The 17,246-nt window shown below is 44.5% G+C and overlaps 1 protein-coding gene across 3 annotated transcripts in view; it reads left to right on the forward strand.

The window, feature by feature from the left end:
• PACSIN2 (protein kinase C and casein kinase substrate in neurons 2) overlaps positions 1-17,246 on the forward strand; it is a 138,538-nt gene that overhangs the window by 43,991 nt on the left and 77,301 nt on the right. Inside the window, exon 1 of one of the 3 annotated variants that reach the window (XM_007189152.3) lies at positions 4,396-4,500. The exons of the other annotated variants lie outside the window; for them this stretch is intronic. The gene's annotated coding sequence lies outside the window, so the exon portion shown is untranslated. Of the gene's footprint in view, positions 1-4,395; positions 4,501-17,246 lie in introns of those variants that run through there. 3 annotated transcript variants of the gene reach the window in all.

Genomic DNA, 17,246 nt, shown 5'->3' on the forward strand with positions numbered 1-17,246 from the left:
GCCATCCCTGCTGGCGCTAGGCCTCTTGGCTCTGCATTTAGGGCTTGCTAAGTTCCGAGACATGTGAACCGTGGAGCACATGTAGCATGGGGCCGCCAGGCACCCCCGCCTCCCACCCCAGCCTCTGCCTCTGAGTCGTCTGGCTCTTGTCCTGCTCTGTCCTGGCTCAGCTGTTAGCTTTAGCCCAGTTGGGAGGAATAAAGCACAGAACTGCAATTTGCACTGTTATATTAACAACCCAATTACTGTGTGCCCATAACCTCTTTAAGAATCACCTTGTGGGACTTCCCTGGCGGTCCAGGGGTTGGGACTCTGCACTTCCACTGCAGGGGGCACGGGTTCGGTCCCTGGTTGGGGAACTAAGATCCCTGTGGTGTGGCCAAAAAACAAACAAACAAAAAAACACAGAAAGAGTCACCTTGTAAGAGGCAGTGGTTGCTTAGAGCTGGGGGAAGGCATGGTGGGGTAGGGAGAGGGGCGATTGCTAAAGAGTACAGGGTTTCTTTTTGAGATGATGAAAATGTCCTAAAATTGGGGTGATGGTTGCCATATCTGTGAATATACTAAAAACCATTGAATTGTACACTTTAAATGGCTGAATTGTATGGTATGTGAATTATACCTCAATAAAGCTATTTTTTTTAAAGTGTGGTATTAGAGCAAGGACAGACCAATAGAGGAATGGGGGGAAATTGACATCATAGAAATTTTACTCTTTCCCCATATGACATGACCTGTTGCTAAATATCCTAGTTTGCTTCACAGCTCTAGTTCCATGGGGGGCATAACAGTGTGGCAGAAAGAGGATGGGCTTTGAAGTATCAGGTGAACCTGAGTTTGAATCCCCATTCTGCCATTATTAGCTGGGTGACCTTGGGCAGGTCACTTAACTTCTCTGTGCTGGTTTCCCTTCTGTAAAAGGGGACTAGTAGTACCTATCTTATGGGATCTTTTAAAAGAGCTCGGTAGAGGCAGCCATTTTCACCACGTGACAGTCATATAACAAAGGTATCAGATAGAAGAGGTAGCGTGGTCAGACGCTGTCCTGATGTCTGTGAGTTCTGCTAGGTTAACCGCTGTTCACTTGAATCCCCCTGCTGCTGTGCATTGGTAACGATGGCTGAGGTAATGGGTGACCCTGGCAGTCTTTAACTAATTTGCTGGATTCTCTGCTTCTGAATTTTTTTTCTGCCTTAATCCACATGGTTTGAGTATGTTGGTGGCAAGCTTTTGGAGAGCCCACTTGTGTCCCCTGCTTTGTGAAGCCTCCCCACCCTGGGTCACTGCTCCCTTCACGCTGTTCCCTCAACCCTTGGGGCACGTTGGTTCTAGCATTTATCAGCTCGTGCCATTTTAATTTATTTACACTTCTGCCGTGACCATAAACTGTGAGCAATGCAGGGAAGGGACCTTGGCTTTTCAGTCATGGGGCCCCGAGGCCCTAAGCACTGTGCCTGGCACTAATGTTTGTTGAATGAATGCCCAATGGTTTCAAGTCTGGTGACAAACCAGTTTGGAACTGGAAATACCAGTTTAGACCCCACATGCTAGAAGTTAGCAGGTGGGTTTCCTTGGAGCAGTGTTTCTGTCCCAGCACCACCTCCAGGGGCTGCACCCCTGCCCCAGGATGGGAGAGCTGCCAGAGGGCCAGGAGAGCTTGCCTCCTGCCAGGCATCCACTGGTGAGACGTGGCTGAAGTTATGAGGAGGGAGAAAGTGCCCTGGCCACGCTGGAAAGCTGGTCTCGCTACTTCATAGTCCTACTGCTATCTGCGTTCTTAATTCAGTTCATATACAATTTTTATTAAGCAGCAGCTGTATCCAAGACCCAGTTCTGATTCTTTAGGGAAGCCAAGATGGAGAGGCAGTGTGGTGTAGTGGTTAACAGCTGGGCTTTGGAGGCTGACTGCATGGGGTTCATTCCTGGCCCTCGCCATGAACCAGCTCCAAGACACAGGGCAAGTAATATAACTTCTCTGTGCCTCAGTTATCTCACCTGGAAAATGGAGGAGGTAACAGTACTTACCCTCATAAGGTTATTTTCATGATTGACCATAAATAAAGTAAGCACTATATAAATGTTTATTGAGCAGCCTTTGTTTGTTGGATTTTAAAAAAAATAAAGAGCATGAGGCTCTTAAACCTTGCTGTGATTGTCCCTCCCATAGCCAAGAGCGCTAAGTGGGGCTCTGGGGCAAAGAAGAGTTTTCTGTCATGCTAGCTATAGCAAGGAGAGGTAGACAATCAGCTTGCTTTGCTAGAACAACTCAGGTGTGTATTCCTTCTTAGTGGAAGAGAATACCCCCAGACAAAGGCTTTGGTGACCATATTTTTATGCTGCTTAAGCTTAGTTAAAGCACGTACTCTGAAAGAGAGCTGCCATGCCATTGGTTTTAGAAAGCCTGTCTTGGTACTCAACAAGCCTTTTGACTTGTTGCTCAACCTTTTCCAGCCTTAGTGTCCACCACTGGACAAAATGACCTTTAGGGCCATTAGACCTTCAGTTCCTGATCCTGTCTGTCCCACAGCAAACCCTGGGATGAAGTGGCCAGCCTCCCTGCAGAACAGAGGATGCTGCTGTGGCGTGTGCACGTCTGTAAGGGTGTAACTGACTTAACTAGGCTGGCGGCAGAGTACGGTGAAGTCTGCGTTGGGTTGACTTCGTGGGGAGAGTGAGGGGAAAGTGGTATCATAATTTTCTGAGTAGTGTGAATGATAATCACATGTCAAATAATTGAGGCTTTTGTTGATATGGTCTTTGCTTTATTGGTGTTTTTCCATTAAGGAATTTCTAAACCGAGATTTTTTTTTTTTTTTAAAGAATCAATTTTATTTATTTATTTTTGATTGCGTTGGGTCTTCGTTGCTGTGCGCAGGCTTTCTCTAGTTGCAGTGAGCGGAGGCTCCTCTTTGTTGCAGTGCGCGGGCTTCTCGTTGCGGTGTGCGGGCTTCTCATTGCGGTGGCTTCTCTTGTTGCGGAGCACGAGCTCTAGGTGCGTGGGCTCAGTAGTTGTGGCTCGCGGGTTCTAGAGCACAGGCTCAGTAGTTGTGGCGCACGGGCTTAGTTGCTCTGCGGCATGTGGGATCTCCTCTGACCAGGGATGGAACCTCTGTCCCCTGCAATAGAAGCGTGGAGTCTTAACCACTGGGCCACCAGGAAAGCCCCTTAAAACACTTTTTATTCAGGTATAAATATATGTACATAAAAATGTGCATATTTTACGTGTGTATACCAATGAATTTTCACAAATACACCACACCCATAACAGCTCAAAAAACAGAACACTGCTCAGAAGCATTCCTGGTGACCCCTTCCTGCTCTGTCCCTCTCTGCTCTGCCCTGTCCTGGCCTCACTGGGCACAGAGTTGTGCCTTCTCTTTATCTAATGGGAATTATACAGTATGTTCTTGTGGGCACATACATTTGAAAATGAGGAGATAGGGGGATTTCCCTGGTGGCTCAGTGAGTAAGACTCCGTGCTCCCAATGCAGGGGCCCCAGGTTCGATCCCTGGCCGGGGAACTGGATCCCACATGTGTGCTGCAGCTAGGAGTTCGCATGCCACAACTAAGGAGCCCGCGGGCCGCAACTAAAAGGAGCCCACCTGCTACAACTAAGACCTGGTGCAAATAAATAAATAAATATTTTTAAAAAAAGAAACCCCTCAACACTTAAAAAATAAATAAATAAAATGAGAAGACAGGATCTCTTCCTCCTCACCTAAAGTTATATTATTCTTTTTTTCCTCCACTTTCAGTTCTTTGTAAAACTCTAGGAAGTAAGGTGTTTTTGTGTTGATTTTTACTTCTAGGGAATCACACTTGCATATTTGAGTGCCCTAGTTCCTAGGAGGCAGTCACACTGCTGAGACCAGGGTCCCCTGCCTGTGTCCAGCATGAGCCTGCGTCAGGCTTCCCCTGCATCTCCCACTGTCAAGCTGCTTTGCCTTGTGTGTGGAGTCACAGAGAGAAGCTGGGTTTTACACGTAGGGGCAATGGAAGATTATCCCATGCAAGTAAACCCCTGTCACATTAACTCCTGGCTCCTTAGAAACAGAGCATGTCTTTTTTTCCTCCTAAGTGGGAGGATCCCAAATACAAGAAGAGACTCTAAGACCATCATATACAGTGTAAGTTAGTTTATATATAAGTTGATTTTGGGGGGTGATTTGACTTTCGTTCTCAGTCCTTTTCTCTCTGATTTTCCATGGAATACTGAGATTTCTGTTTGGCTACTTACTGAAAAGAAAGCTCTTCTGTGATGGTCCCAGCAGGCTTGCAGCGGCAGTCTGAGAACCTGGTGCCTGTAGGGTGAATGCAGCAGTGTAGGGGAATGGCCTTATCTCGGCTGCAAGGAGTCGGCAGCCAACAGGAAATGATGAAATGTGCTGGGAGAATTCTGCTGGGAGCCGAGGTCAGACATACCAGCAGGGACGGAAGGAGGCAGGTACGGAAGCTGATCTGCCAAGTTAGGCAGTTGAAGCCGCCTTTGACAGGAAAACGTGAGTGTGCTGTTTAGAACATGCATTTCCTTTAAGGGAGACCTTCTGAAAGTAAAATTTTCATTGATTTTTTTTTTCCCTCCAGAGTGATTGATTTAACAGAACCCTTACCTTTTAAGCACACCTAGTTTTAGAGCTTCTTGATAGAAATGTTCACTCAGTTCAATATCAACTGAACAGTGTGGAGTGTTTTATCCAAAATGCTTTGAGAAAATGTTAGAGTACGTGTTTGATTTTCTTGGTGAATTCATCTTGACCTAAACAAATGAAGGACTATGCTTTATAATTTCTACTCTGGTTTTAGAACATATGTGCATGCTTCATTTCAAAATAGAGGGAATAAATTAAAAACTTAGGCATGTTTTAGACTAGTTTGCATACCTCTGGCTGTATTTTTTTCTTACTGTGTAGCTAAATGAATTACTTGAGTTAACAGTTAATAGAGGGTTGGTTTCTTTTCCCCCTGCTGTCAGGCATTACGTTTATTACATGCTGCAACTTCCTTTCTTAACAGCCACAGCTAATCTACAAACTCACAACTGGGACTTGTGATAGAAAATGAACAAATTAGCTTTTCCAGTTAACTGTAATTGCTGTTTCATGACCGGCTCTTCCAGAATCCCAGAATTAGCATGCGGCTTGCTCCAAGGCCCCCCTCCGTCTTCCTCCTCAGTCAGTTCTTATTTTTCTTCTCATCTGGACCCTGTGCTCTCGTCCCCATCTGACTGCTATCACTGGACACTTTATTTTCATTTTTATTGGATAGCAAAATGGAAAACTTTTATTGTTTCAATAGCTGAGCAGCTTTACATACATATTTGTTTCTTATCTTGAAGTCGTACTCTGGAATTGAAAAATTTTGGCTCCCTCTCCCTTTCCTTTGTTTATGCAGTACTGTAATTCTAATTAGAAGATTTTTTTAAAAAATCCCGATATGTGAGTGATTCATCACTATTTATTGGCTTACCTATTGCTGTGAACGTTAGAAAGGCAGTGTCCTCTTTCTGTTCTCCAGAAAGCGCCATGCTGGTACAGCCTGTGCCACACGCACAAGCATGTTTTCTTGTTAGGTCATTACCTAGTGTGATGTATGTATTTCTAACACTTTTAAGGTTGCATATTTCCTATTTTCTAGACCTTAATCAGGTTTCACCCTTGCTCTTATAATTTAGAACAGGGGTCCCCAACCCCGGGGCCGTGGACCGGTACCGGTACCAGTCTGTGGCCTGTTAGGAACCGGGCTGCACAACAGGAGGTGAGCGGCAAGAGAGCGAAGCTTCATCTGCTGCTCCCCATCACTGGAGTTACTGCCTGAACCTTCCCCCCTCTCCCCTGCCTGTGGAAAAATTGTCTTCCACGAAACTGGTCCCTGGTGCCAAAAAGGTTGGGGACCGCTGATTTAGAATATCTCAACTTCCTTCTTTCTTCATATATAAGATATCTTACCTAATTCTAGGTGAACTTTAATGCTGCATTTATGAAAATGATAAACAGGTATCCTAGCTTCAAACTGAAGCATGTCTTATAGGTCTGAGATTTATGCCAGTAGTAAAAATAAGCCCCCCCCCCACTTTTTTTTTTTTTAATTTTTTTTTAAATTTTACTTATTTATTTATGGCTGTGTTGGGTCTTCGTTTCTGTGCGAGGGCTTTCTCTAGCTGTGGCAAGTGGGGGCCACTCTTCATCGCGGTGCGCGGGCCTCTCACTATCGCGGCCTCTCTTGTTGCGGAGCACAGGCTCCAGACGCGCAGGCTCAGTAATTGTGGCTCACGGGCCCAGTTGCTACGCGGCATGTGGGATCTTCCCAGACCAGGGCTCGAACCCGTTTCCCCTGCATTGGCAGGCAGACTCTCAACCACTGCGCCACCAGGGAAGCCCCTGCGCCACCAGGGAAGCCCCCCCCCCCACTTTTATACATTGTTAGTATTCTGTTTTGCTCAGCCATATAATTCTATTCTTTAGGAGGTGGCATAATTAAAAAGGTGGGAACATGATCTTCAGAGTTGTAATGGCTCTTGGAGTCGTTATAGTCAGGCCCATTCATTAAAAAAATTTTTTTTTTTTAATTTTTATTTAATTAATTTATTTATTTGGCCACGCCGTGCAGCATGTGGGAATCTTAGTTCCCTGACCAGGGTTCAAACCTACACCCCCTGCAGTGGAAGCATGGAGTCCTTTTTTTTTTTTTTTTTTTAACATCTTTATTGGAGTATAATTCTTTACAATGCTGTGTTAGTTTCTGCTGTATAACAAAATGAATCAGCTATACATATACATATATCCCCATATCTCCTCCCTCTTGCGTCTCCCTCCCACCCTCCCTATCCCACCCCTCTAGGTGGTCACAAAGCACCGAGCTGATCTCCCTGTGCTATGCAGCTGCTTCCCACTAGCTATCTCTTTTACATTTGGTAGTGTATATATGTCCATGCCACTCTCTCACTTCGTCCCAGCTTACCCTTCCCGCTCCGCGTGTCCTCACGTCCATTCTCTACGTCTGCATCTTTATTCCTGTCCTGCCCCTAGGTTCTTCAGAACCATTTTTTTAAATGTGGAGTCTTAACCACTGGACGGCCAGGGAAGAAGTCCCCCTTCATCTTTTTTTTTTTAAACAAAGGAATTAAGACTGAGAGGTGAAATGCCTTGCTGACTTATCCAAGGTCACATGGCTTGTTGGTGGCTGAGTGAGTCTGGAACCCAGTTCTCCTGACTTCTGGGCCACTGGCTTTTCCTTTATCTGCTTTCTCCACATATTATCTCAAGATTAATAGGACTTGGCCAAGACTGGCTTTTTTCTTCTTATGAGTCCATTTTCATTTGTTTCATTTTCAAATACTCAGCTTTTATTCAAGAATTTCCCTAAGTGAGCACCATTTGGCACAGGTGTGCAATGAATTACCTCAAGCACAAATTACCTGTCAAGCACAATGAGCATTGACATTTCTCCCTTTGTGAGAGATTTTTCTTAAAAACAAAGAGTTCTCTATTTTATAAAGATTTTCTTGTTTCTCCCCTAAACTAGGTCTTACTCAATTGTTACTGTTATAAGAAAACCTCATTATATGATTATCTGCTAGATGAGAAATCCATACTTAATAAAATCATAACTAATAAAAAAAATAGACGAAAGTACTTGATTCTTCTTTGAAAAGAGGATTCTTCAGATTGTGAAAGGAAAACCCTGAACTCTGTGGGAGCATTTTGGCCCCTAGGAAGGAATACTGACAACTCTATCTTGCTAACTCTCAGTCTGGACTGACAGGGTTTTGGAATAGGATAGACTTTAAAATAATACATTATAATGTAAATAAAAGGGGTAGTGATTTAACTTATAAAAATGAAATTTATCTACAACCTTCCAGAAACATTTAAAAATAGTCTCTCCTAAAAATTGAATTTGAATCCTCTGAAATTCAAGTATGGGAATTAGATGCAAATGGAGGCGTGCTGAGAACAGTGAGTGACTGTTCTTAGACCTTGATGTGGCGCCCACTCTGTCCAAAGTCACCTTAAAATGCCTTGGAGAGGTTCACAGACGAGCACGTATTTGCATTTTCTGAGGACTTAGAGTATATGTTGTGGAGAACTTCTGAAACAAATATACTACAGGAAAATAGGCATTTTTATAAATATTTCAATTGTACTTGAAATTGTGGTCAATAACTTTATACCTATTTTAACTTATAAAACCTGGGAATGAAGTAGGATACATGAGCAATGTTTTGTTTTGTTTTGTTTTGTTTTTTTAACACTGACTGTGGACATGCATTCTTGCCCTCTTTGCCTGGAGATGAGCAATGCTTTTGCGCACTAGGTTGGGACTGTGTCTTCCCTCCTGGTATTCTGGTACCGCTTTTTGTCATTGTCCTTGAAGAAGCTGCTTTCAGTTGGTGAGCCGATTGACTACATCGGGGGTTAAAGAAAGGGTGAGGAGGCTGCTTCAGGGACTGGCTTAGTTCACTTCTCCTGTAATTTAGTTACCTTTGTTCCCCAGTCAGCATTTTATATGTCCTGCTGTATTTTCAGTACATATTAACTATAGAATATTTTAACTGGCTTCCTTTTCTTAATACATGTCGGGTTGGCCTTAATAAATATATAATTATATATATGTATATATAAACATAATTAATATATAATAGTCCTAGTCAGTAATAAGTAATATTTGACATTCCTCCTTGCCCCTAGCTTCTGTCCACGTTAGTGTAAATTCTGATTGTGCCTGTGAGATTTAAATATGTGAAGGGGGATGTGGTGCTGGCTTTGCTGCAGGCTGAGGAGGACTTTACAGGCAGCCCCTGAGGCTGCTCTTGGCCCAGAAGTCTCTGAGAGTGTGTGAGGTTGGGGTTGTCTGGGCCTTCTTCACTTCTGTCTCTGCTCGAGGCATCTCTGCACGCCAGCTTCTAGCGGTGGCCTTAGAACCACCGCTAAGGCTTTGAAGAAACTTCTCCTAGTAGCCCAAGTAGATCCCAGGCTCCAGAGGCAGGTAAAGAGGACTGTGTGCGTGCTGGGGGTCAGGGTGGGGGTGAATAGTAACAATGGAAAACATGGGCCATTAATTTGAATGAGTGAGTGAACAAATGAAAGGGTTGCAATGGTCTCCTTCCCACAGAGATTGAAGGCACTATAGTTGTGTTTCACTGGGCTGGTCTAAATGCATTTGCATCTCACAGTTCTGCCTTGATGTCAAGTGGCAGACTAGGTGTCTATTTAATGTCTCCAACAGCCCTGGGAATCTGGCCTCAATTTTTTTTCTAATTAGACTGTCATACGTGAATCATAAGACATGAATCTCTATGTGGACTCGCAAAGCACGATGTTCTGTCTTTTGGAAAACTTAAAGAATCTAACACAAAGTGTTCTGAATTTGAAATGTGTGACGATGGCCATCACAATAGTACGGGATTTAAAATTTCTTTATGTTAATGGGAAGCCTGTGCTACGAATTTCATACTCAGTCTTGTTTCTCATTGCAATTTGTTCTGCAGTGGAGTCCTTGAGGGAGATCAGGGAGAATGATTTTGCTGGAGACTGCTACTTGACAAGATGTTATTGATGGAACTAACAGGGCTAAAATGTTGAACTTACCAATTTGGAATTTTCTTTGATTCTCAAGTTCCTAACATGTATTGGTAGTGCTCGTTTAGCAAAATAAATGAAGCACAGGGCAATATGGAGACAATGAAGTGATCTTTTTATGGTTCTTTTCTGGTATGAGCTGACACATAAAGAAAAAATAGCACAGGGCACTTATGACCAAGTATCTGTTGACTTGGAAAACAGAAACATTTTGTTAACTTACCACCTCTGAGGGTGTTCAGCTCAGGTTCACTTATTCGTGAGATCTGACCCTTATTTTGCGGGAAGAAAGTTACACAACAAGACTACGAGGCCATGCGGAGAAGTGTCAGGACCATTTTTTGAGGAGAAATTGTTACATATTTAATGTTGACTTCTAAGGCATTAATTTATCTTAGGCACATCCAGTAGACTTCTGAGGTTGAAGAGTTTGAATTTGGGATGGGTAGAGGTTGTCATAATGATGAAAAGTCATAGTGTGAGACTTATGTAAACTGTGCTTGTTCCATCATCTGACTACTTTCATTAACAGCTATGCAGGCACCTGAGTGAGCCCTGTGCTTATTTCTGACCATCCATTAGGTCACTGCCTGGAGGGACAGTCCACCTAAATGCTGGCTGGCTGGATCACTTGCTTCGTTCACTTGTGCGGGCACGCATGCATTCAACTTACCCGCTTGGTGGAGTTTCTTGTGCACTCAGTTTGTGTCAGGCATGATGCTAGTAGGCCCTGGGATCCATGATGGTTAAGACTGAGTTCTTGCCCCTGAGAGGCCCACGGTCCAGACGGATAAAGAGACTTCTAAACTCCAGAGTGATACGTCTTCTTACAGTGCTACAGGGACCTTATCTGCTGTGAAGAATGGGGGAGGTCGGGGAAAACTTCACAGGTTGGTGGTGTGTTTTGGAGAGAGAGGTTTGTCAGGCAGACAGGAGAAGCAGGGGGAAATACATATGCAAAGGCAAAGAGGTCAGAAGGAATATGCCGTGTTTGGGAGTTTGATACGGCTGAACAGTAGTATATATGTAGCTGGGCTTCAGGTACGTCAAATTTATCTGGCCCAGGCCAGTAGTTTTCATCGTAACCCAGTTCTTTCTTCTGAATTTTCTGTTTCTCTTTGTGGCATCACCACCTACCTTGCCTCCAAAACTAGGAACTTTTAAGCCTTATTCCCCCTCTGCCCTTCATTCACAGGTTACTTCATCCTGCCTGTTCTTCTCTTGAATATTACTCCTCTTTCCTGGTCTCCTAACCCTTTCTCTTTCTCCAATCTCTAACCTCTAGAGCTGCACTGTCCAATATGGTAGCTGGTAACCATGTGTGGCTATTTATATTAAAATGAATTAAAAGTAAATACAAAAAAGTCAATTTCCCAGTTGTACTAGCTGCATTTCAAGCAAGCACTCAGTAGCTAGTGGCTGCTGTATTGGACAGCCCAGGTCTACAGGCTTGGTGGTCTGTTCTCTGCTCTCTGTCTGAGGGAACTTTCTTTCACGGGCCTTTGATCAGGTCCCTCCCCATAACTTTCCCAATTCCCAGTGTGACCTTCAAGACCCCCAGCCTGGTGGCCCCTATCTTGCCTTGTATTCAGCTACTCCCTTTTTTGCTCTCCCACTGTCACATTCTTGATTCTTTCATACCTTTTAACCTTAGTACATGCTGTTCTGTCTTTCTCCAGAGTACCTACCATTTGCTGTCTGTACATTCTCCTGCACACTTCAGACCTAGCTCCAGGCTCTCTTCGCTGGCTTTCTTCAGGTTAATCTCCTTCTCCTTGTACTCCAGTACTTGTAATCACACCGTCGTAGGCGGCTGTGAGAGAGCACAGATGGTGCTTATCGTGTGGTGCTATCGTCGTTTGTCTATCGCTCTGCGGCAGGCATAGTGGCCAAGCTTTGGAGACAGAGAGGCTTAATTTCAAAACTAACCATTTACTTGCCCTGTGCCTTTGGGCAAGATATTTAACCTCTGACTCTTGGTTTCTTCTTCTGTACAATGAAGATTATAATGGTCTTTCCCGCGTGTTAAACGAAACCAAATGTGTAGAGCCCCCAGCACTGTACTTAACTAGACAGCTCTCAAGTCATAGCTGAGAGCTGTCATTCTGGACAGATATCTTTAGTGTCCGTCAGCCTTGCTAAAACCATATCATCTACAAATAATGTTTTGATTCTCCTTTTCTAATTCTTATACTTTTTACTTATTTTTCTTATTGCTTTGGCTAGTCCTCCAGTACAATTTGAATAGAAGTGGTACTGAATAGATGCAGCCCTTTCTTGTTCCTGTGCCTTCTCTTTGCTACAGTTCTTCTGTGTGTGTGTGTGTGTGTTTACGTGTGTGTGTGCGCTCGTGTGCCTTTTTGTTTTGATTGAATTCCACCATGCTCCTGCTCCCCCCCACCCCAATTATTGCATTTGTTTTTCTCTCTTAGCTTGGAAATTAAATTTTGTCTAGTCCTTTAGTGGTTATCCTAGATATCCATTTTTAACAAAAACATTTAACAAAATCTAAAGTGATGACTTTATGTTTCTCTTGACTAATGGAAGGATTTAAAACATTTTAACTCCACATCCCCTCCCAACTTGTCCAGTATTTCTTTTCTGAATTTTTTAATCCTATAAATTAGATACTGTGTTTTATAGTGTCAATGCTGTTTAGATTTATCCGTGTATTTACTAGTATATTTACTTAACATTCTCTCTTGTGCTTCAAGCTTTCCAGCTGAGATAATTTCTTTTTGCCTGAAGTATATCCTTTAAAATTTCCCTTTCTGCAGGGGTTTTTTGGGTGGTATATATTTTGTCTTTCTGAAAATGTCTAGTTCTTAGTTCTTAAAAACTAATTCTGCTGGGTTTGGAATTCTTGGTTGGCAGTTTTTGTTGCTTAGCATGTTAAATATATCAATTCTGTCTGGCTGCTTTTATGATCTTTTCTGTACCTTTGAGGTTCTACAATTTTAATTTAATTTGTCTTGGTATGGTTCTCTCTTTCTTTTTAAAGTCTTGCTTGAGTTCATTGGGCTTCCTTGATCTGTGATGTAATGTCTTTCAGCGTTCTGAAAAATTATCTTTAAATATTACTTCTTCCCTGCTCTTAATGTTATCTCCTTCTGGAACTTCATGAGTTGTAAGTTAGACTTCACTATTTCTTCCAAGTCTATTAGTCTTTCTTTTGTATTTTCTCTCTTTGTCGCCTCAGAGAGAAAGCTGACTTATCTACTTATATTCTAGGGTTTCTCCTTTAAATTTACCTTTTTGGTATCTTTAGATTCTTTTTTTTTTTTTAATTTATTATTTATTATTTTTATTTTTGGCTGTGTTGGGTCTTCGTTTCTGTGCGAGGGCTTTCTCTAGTTGAGGCAACCAGGGGCCACTCTTCATCGCGGTGCGCGGGCCTCTCACTATTGCGGCCTCTCTTGTTGCGGAGCACAGGCTCCAGACACGCAGGCTCAGTAATTGTAGCTCACGGGCTTAGTTGGCCTAGTTGCTCCGCGGCATGTGGGATCTTCCCAGACCAGGGCTCGAACCTGTGTCCCCTGCATTGGCAGGCAAATTCTCAACCGCTGCACCACCAGGGAAGCCCCAGGTCAGCCATGTTTATCCTCATTTTACAGGTGAGAAGAATGAGGCTTAGAAGTTAAAACTTACACCTATCACCTAGCTACCACTGCTACTTCAAGCCCTGCTCTCTCTTTCCCCATTTAAGGGAAACTTTATTTAGCTCAGTAGCCTTAGACTGTTGCTTGATAAGTGGGTTCCCTGTTCCTTTTTCCAAATTACTGGATAGTCCTTCACGTTATGGGAACTTTTTAAAAAATAAAATCACAGTCAAGTTAGAACTCAGTTGTCAGTTTGTCACTAGAGGTCCACACTGGCACTGTGTCCTTCCTCCCCTGGAACAGAATGCTTTGGCTCCAGCTTGTACGTTTGAATGAAATGTAATAGTGTCTTGAGAAAGTGGCCCTGTAGTTGAGTGCGTAGATACCTACAAAATACTTAAAAACCAAACCCTTTTGTGGTTTGCATGACTTTTTTTTTTTTTTTTTTTAGACTTCAAAGGCACATATTTACAGCACTGCTTGAGAAGTATTTGAGTAGTTTGTTTCCTGACAGAGCTCTGATGGGTGTGAAGTCTAGTCAGTGGTTTCCTAGCCTTCTCGTGGTGGGCTTATTTCAGGATGTGCTTTTTTTTTTTTTTAGTTTATTTGGCTGCATTGCATCTTAGTTGCGGCACATGGGCTCTTAGTTGCAGCGCGCAGGCTTCTCTCTAGCTGTGGTGCGCAGGCTCCAGAGCGCGTGGCTCAGTAGTTGCGGCACGAGGGCTTAGTTGCCCCGCGGCATGTGGGATCTTAGTTACCCGACCAGGGATCGAACCCATGTCCCCTGCATTGGAAGGCGGATTCTTAACCACTGGACCACTAGGGAAGTCCCCCAGGATGTGCTGCTTTTTATTGCTGTTAGGTTGACAGAGCAGAAGTCACTCTTCTTGCAGCATAATGAGCCACTGAGGCTGGCGACCAGATGGTGTGACCATCAGCACCCTGCCCTTTGTAAATTATCTCTCCTCTTTCCTTAAAAGCCACTTCCCAGGGCTTGCCCTCAGGATCTGTGTGACCCTCTACTGCACTGGTTTATCCCACCTTCTCTTTGCCATGCAGGTTCCTCTACTGGAATGCCCTTCCCTACTTCTCCAGCTGATGAATTCCCACTGAAATGTCAGCCCCATGTACCCTTTCAGGACCCTCCTGTTCCAATAGTGTGTTCTCTCCTAGGCCTTGGTGCTGTGTTGGAGGAGGTTGTTCAAATGTCCGTCAAGCCTGTGGGAAGGGGAGTGCCTCAGTGATGGCGCCCGGCTTGTTTGACTGAAGCTGGCCCATAGTCACCATCACTCTGGAGGCCCCCACAGTGGCACTGGGCCAGGCGCCAGACAGAGTCCATTTGATCTGCACTACCTCTAAGGCAGATTGGATTCCACTTTACAGATGAGCAGTGTCAATCACAGACCTCTTGAGTTTTTTGCCTGAGGTGATGAGGCCATCAAGGGATCACCCTAGCATGTCTTGTGAAGCATCATAGATGCAGATTTCAGCGGCTAGATTTCAGTTCTAGCTGTATGCATCCAGGTGTGCCGTGTCCTTTGGTATTGTTCTCTCTTGCTGTGTCTAGTTTTCAGGGCGGGTAAGTTTCACCCCTTGAGCTAGGCTGCAGCCCCGCTAGAGTGCTCAGTGCTCAGTCAGACTTTGAGGGAGGGAAGAGCCTCGGAAAGTGCTGGTGCTCTGCACAGGAAAAGAGGCCGAGGAACTGCCCACAGAGGCCCTTTGTGTGACAGGAAGTCCTGCTTCTAGAAGGGGCCGCCTCAAAGTGGAGGGGTTGAAAGAAGCTGAAGTGGTTGACCTGGGGCCACTCTGACTCATGCTTGTTGTTAATAATGTCCTTTGTCGAATCTTGGGAACCTGCTTTAACAGAGCTTGGAGGGCGGCCCCATAACTGCCTGCTCTCAGTGGTCAGTGTTTCTCTTCCCCTCTTTCCCTATCATATCTGCCCTTGTTGAATACCCCCATTTTCTTGCCTGAACAAAGGACAACCTCCTGACCCATTCTGTATTTTTTCCTTCTACTTTTGCCAGAAGAATCTTTCTGTCTCGTCTGACTTTTCTTTTTTAGTGTTTAAGTATGTCTCTTGAGTTGGAAAACTTGCAGCTCAAGGAAGAAGTAACCCACTGGACAAGAGATTCTCACTGAGAGAAGGAATCTTTGGGAAGTGTTTGATAAAGCTTAATAGCTGTCTCTGGCGGTGCTCCTCAAAGATTGGCACAGGGGAGGTGGAGCCGCACAGAGAATTTCAAGGAATAAAGATGAAATGAGGGTGCCCGAATCGACAGCCCAGTTCCCTGCAACTTTCATACACATCTCTTGTATCTGTGACATCTGTCTCTTGTTAGGTGCTGTGTTAGGATGTAAAGACATCCTGAAGTGAATGGGGGAGCTAGTGGTGGTGATGAGCCAGTGCGTCCCCATGTGCTTGCTTCCTAACCCTGACCGCCAGCTGGACATGAGAGAGGAGCAGCGAATTTCCAGGATGGTGTGTGTGTGTATGCGTGATGCCACTTGTGTGAAGGCGTTCTAAGATTATGTTAGAATAACACTGCTTCAGCCTTGGCGGGCAGCTTTGCGTGCTGTGGTGTAACTGGGGCTTCTTGCTGGGTTGACATGGTAGCCAATCAATGAGTACTTGTTCTTTGGAGCTGTAAAATGAGTCTTTGTTGAATGTGACTGCCTGGGCGATCATCATAGAATGCTTACATTTTGGGGACAGAAGAAGCCACATCTGTTGAATGTGTTTAATCGTGGCTGGCAGATACTTCCTTGAGATTCTGATGACCACAGGTCATAACCCTTTTCCATTTGGAATGATAGAAAATCAGAACTGCAAAGACCCTTATCATTTAGCCCACCCCCACATTGTGGAGAAGGGAAAACTGAGTGTCAAGAGAGTGAGTGGGACAGATCTGTGAATGACTCCAGCCCCTTCCCCATTCATGCGAAGAAGCCTGGGGTGAGTTACTTGGTGGCTCGGCCTTTGTTCGAGTACATGTGAAATGGGGCCTATTACAAACTTGCTGTGAGCGTGAGGGGCCTTGTGGAGAATGGCCTGGAGCGTGGTGGGCACACAGCACATTACTGCTGTCACCAAGTCAGAAGCCAGGAGGGACCAGTGACGTGTGCTCAGTCTGGCAGCGGTGTCCCCTGCCCTGACAAGTCCTGGGGCTTTGTTATCTTCCTCTGTTCTTCACTTCTAGAGTGAGGCAAACTTTGGGCACTCACCCTGGATTATATTAGCTATATTACGTTGTACTCACATTAATTTAAACATTTTTTTTATATTGTAAAACTAATTGAAAGGAGTTTTATAGTTTTGCTTTTGAAACTGTTTGGCAGCGAGAAATTAATTCCTCCTCCTCTCATTCACTCCTGTGTTTGTTCAGCAGGAACAGCATGTGTGAAGGCGCAGAGGCTAGAGGAGCGTGGTGCTTATATGGAGCTGACTGCAGGTTGTTAACTGGCGGAGGGAGTACAGGGTGACTGGGGGCACGGTGTGAATGCTGAGCCTGGAGGGGGCAGTGGTTAGAGCTGGGAGGCCCTGCTGGCCACAGTAAGAAGTCTTGGAGGGATTTCAAGTAGAAGCATAACTTGATCTTCCAAAAGACATACCACCAACCACCATGGTAGCATCATGGAGATAGACAGGAAGCGGGACCAGACTGTTGACTGGGGGATCAGTTAGGCCATTGGCGAACTAGGCAAAAAATGATGGTGGCCTTAATAAAGGTAGCCATTGTTGTGGGAACTGGCAAAGTAAGAAGATTCAGGAGATACTGAAGAACTAGTGTTGTCAGGTCTTGGAAACTGATTAAATGTAGTGGGGTTGGTAGGGGTTGGGTGTGAGAAGAAAAGGAGTTTCTGGCTTGAGCAGCTGGGTGAATGGTGGGACCATTTCCTGATGGAGGAGACCCAAGGATGGGAGCAGGCTCAGGGAAGGTAGGAAATGGTTTGCAGGGACTGTGTGATGGCTGAGTGGAGGCATCCAGTAGGCAGTCAGATGTGTGGGTCTGGAGTTTGGGGCCAGAGATGCGTATCCAGGGTTATGAGGTTAAAGGTAGTTTGATG

The sequence above is a fragment of the Balaenoptera acutorostrata genome, chromosome 11, assembly GCF_949987535.1.
Source record: "Balaenoptera acutorostrata chromosome 11, mBalAcu1.1, whole genome shotgun sequence".
In the NCBI taxonomy this organism is placed as follows: Eukaryota; Metazoa; Chordata; class Mammalia; order Artiodactyla; family Balaenopteridae; genus Balaenoptera; species Balaenoptera acutorostrata.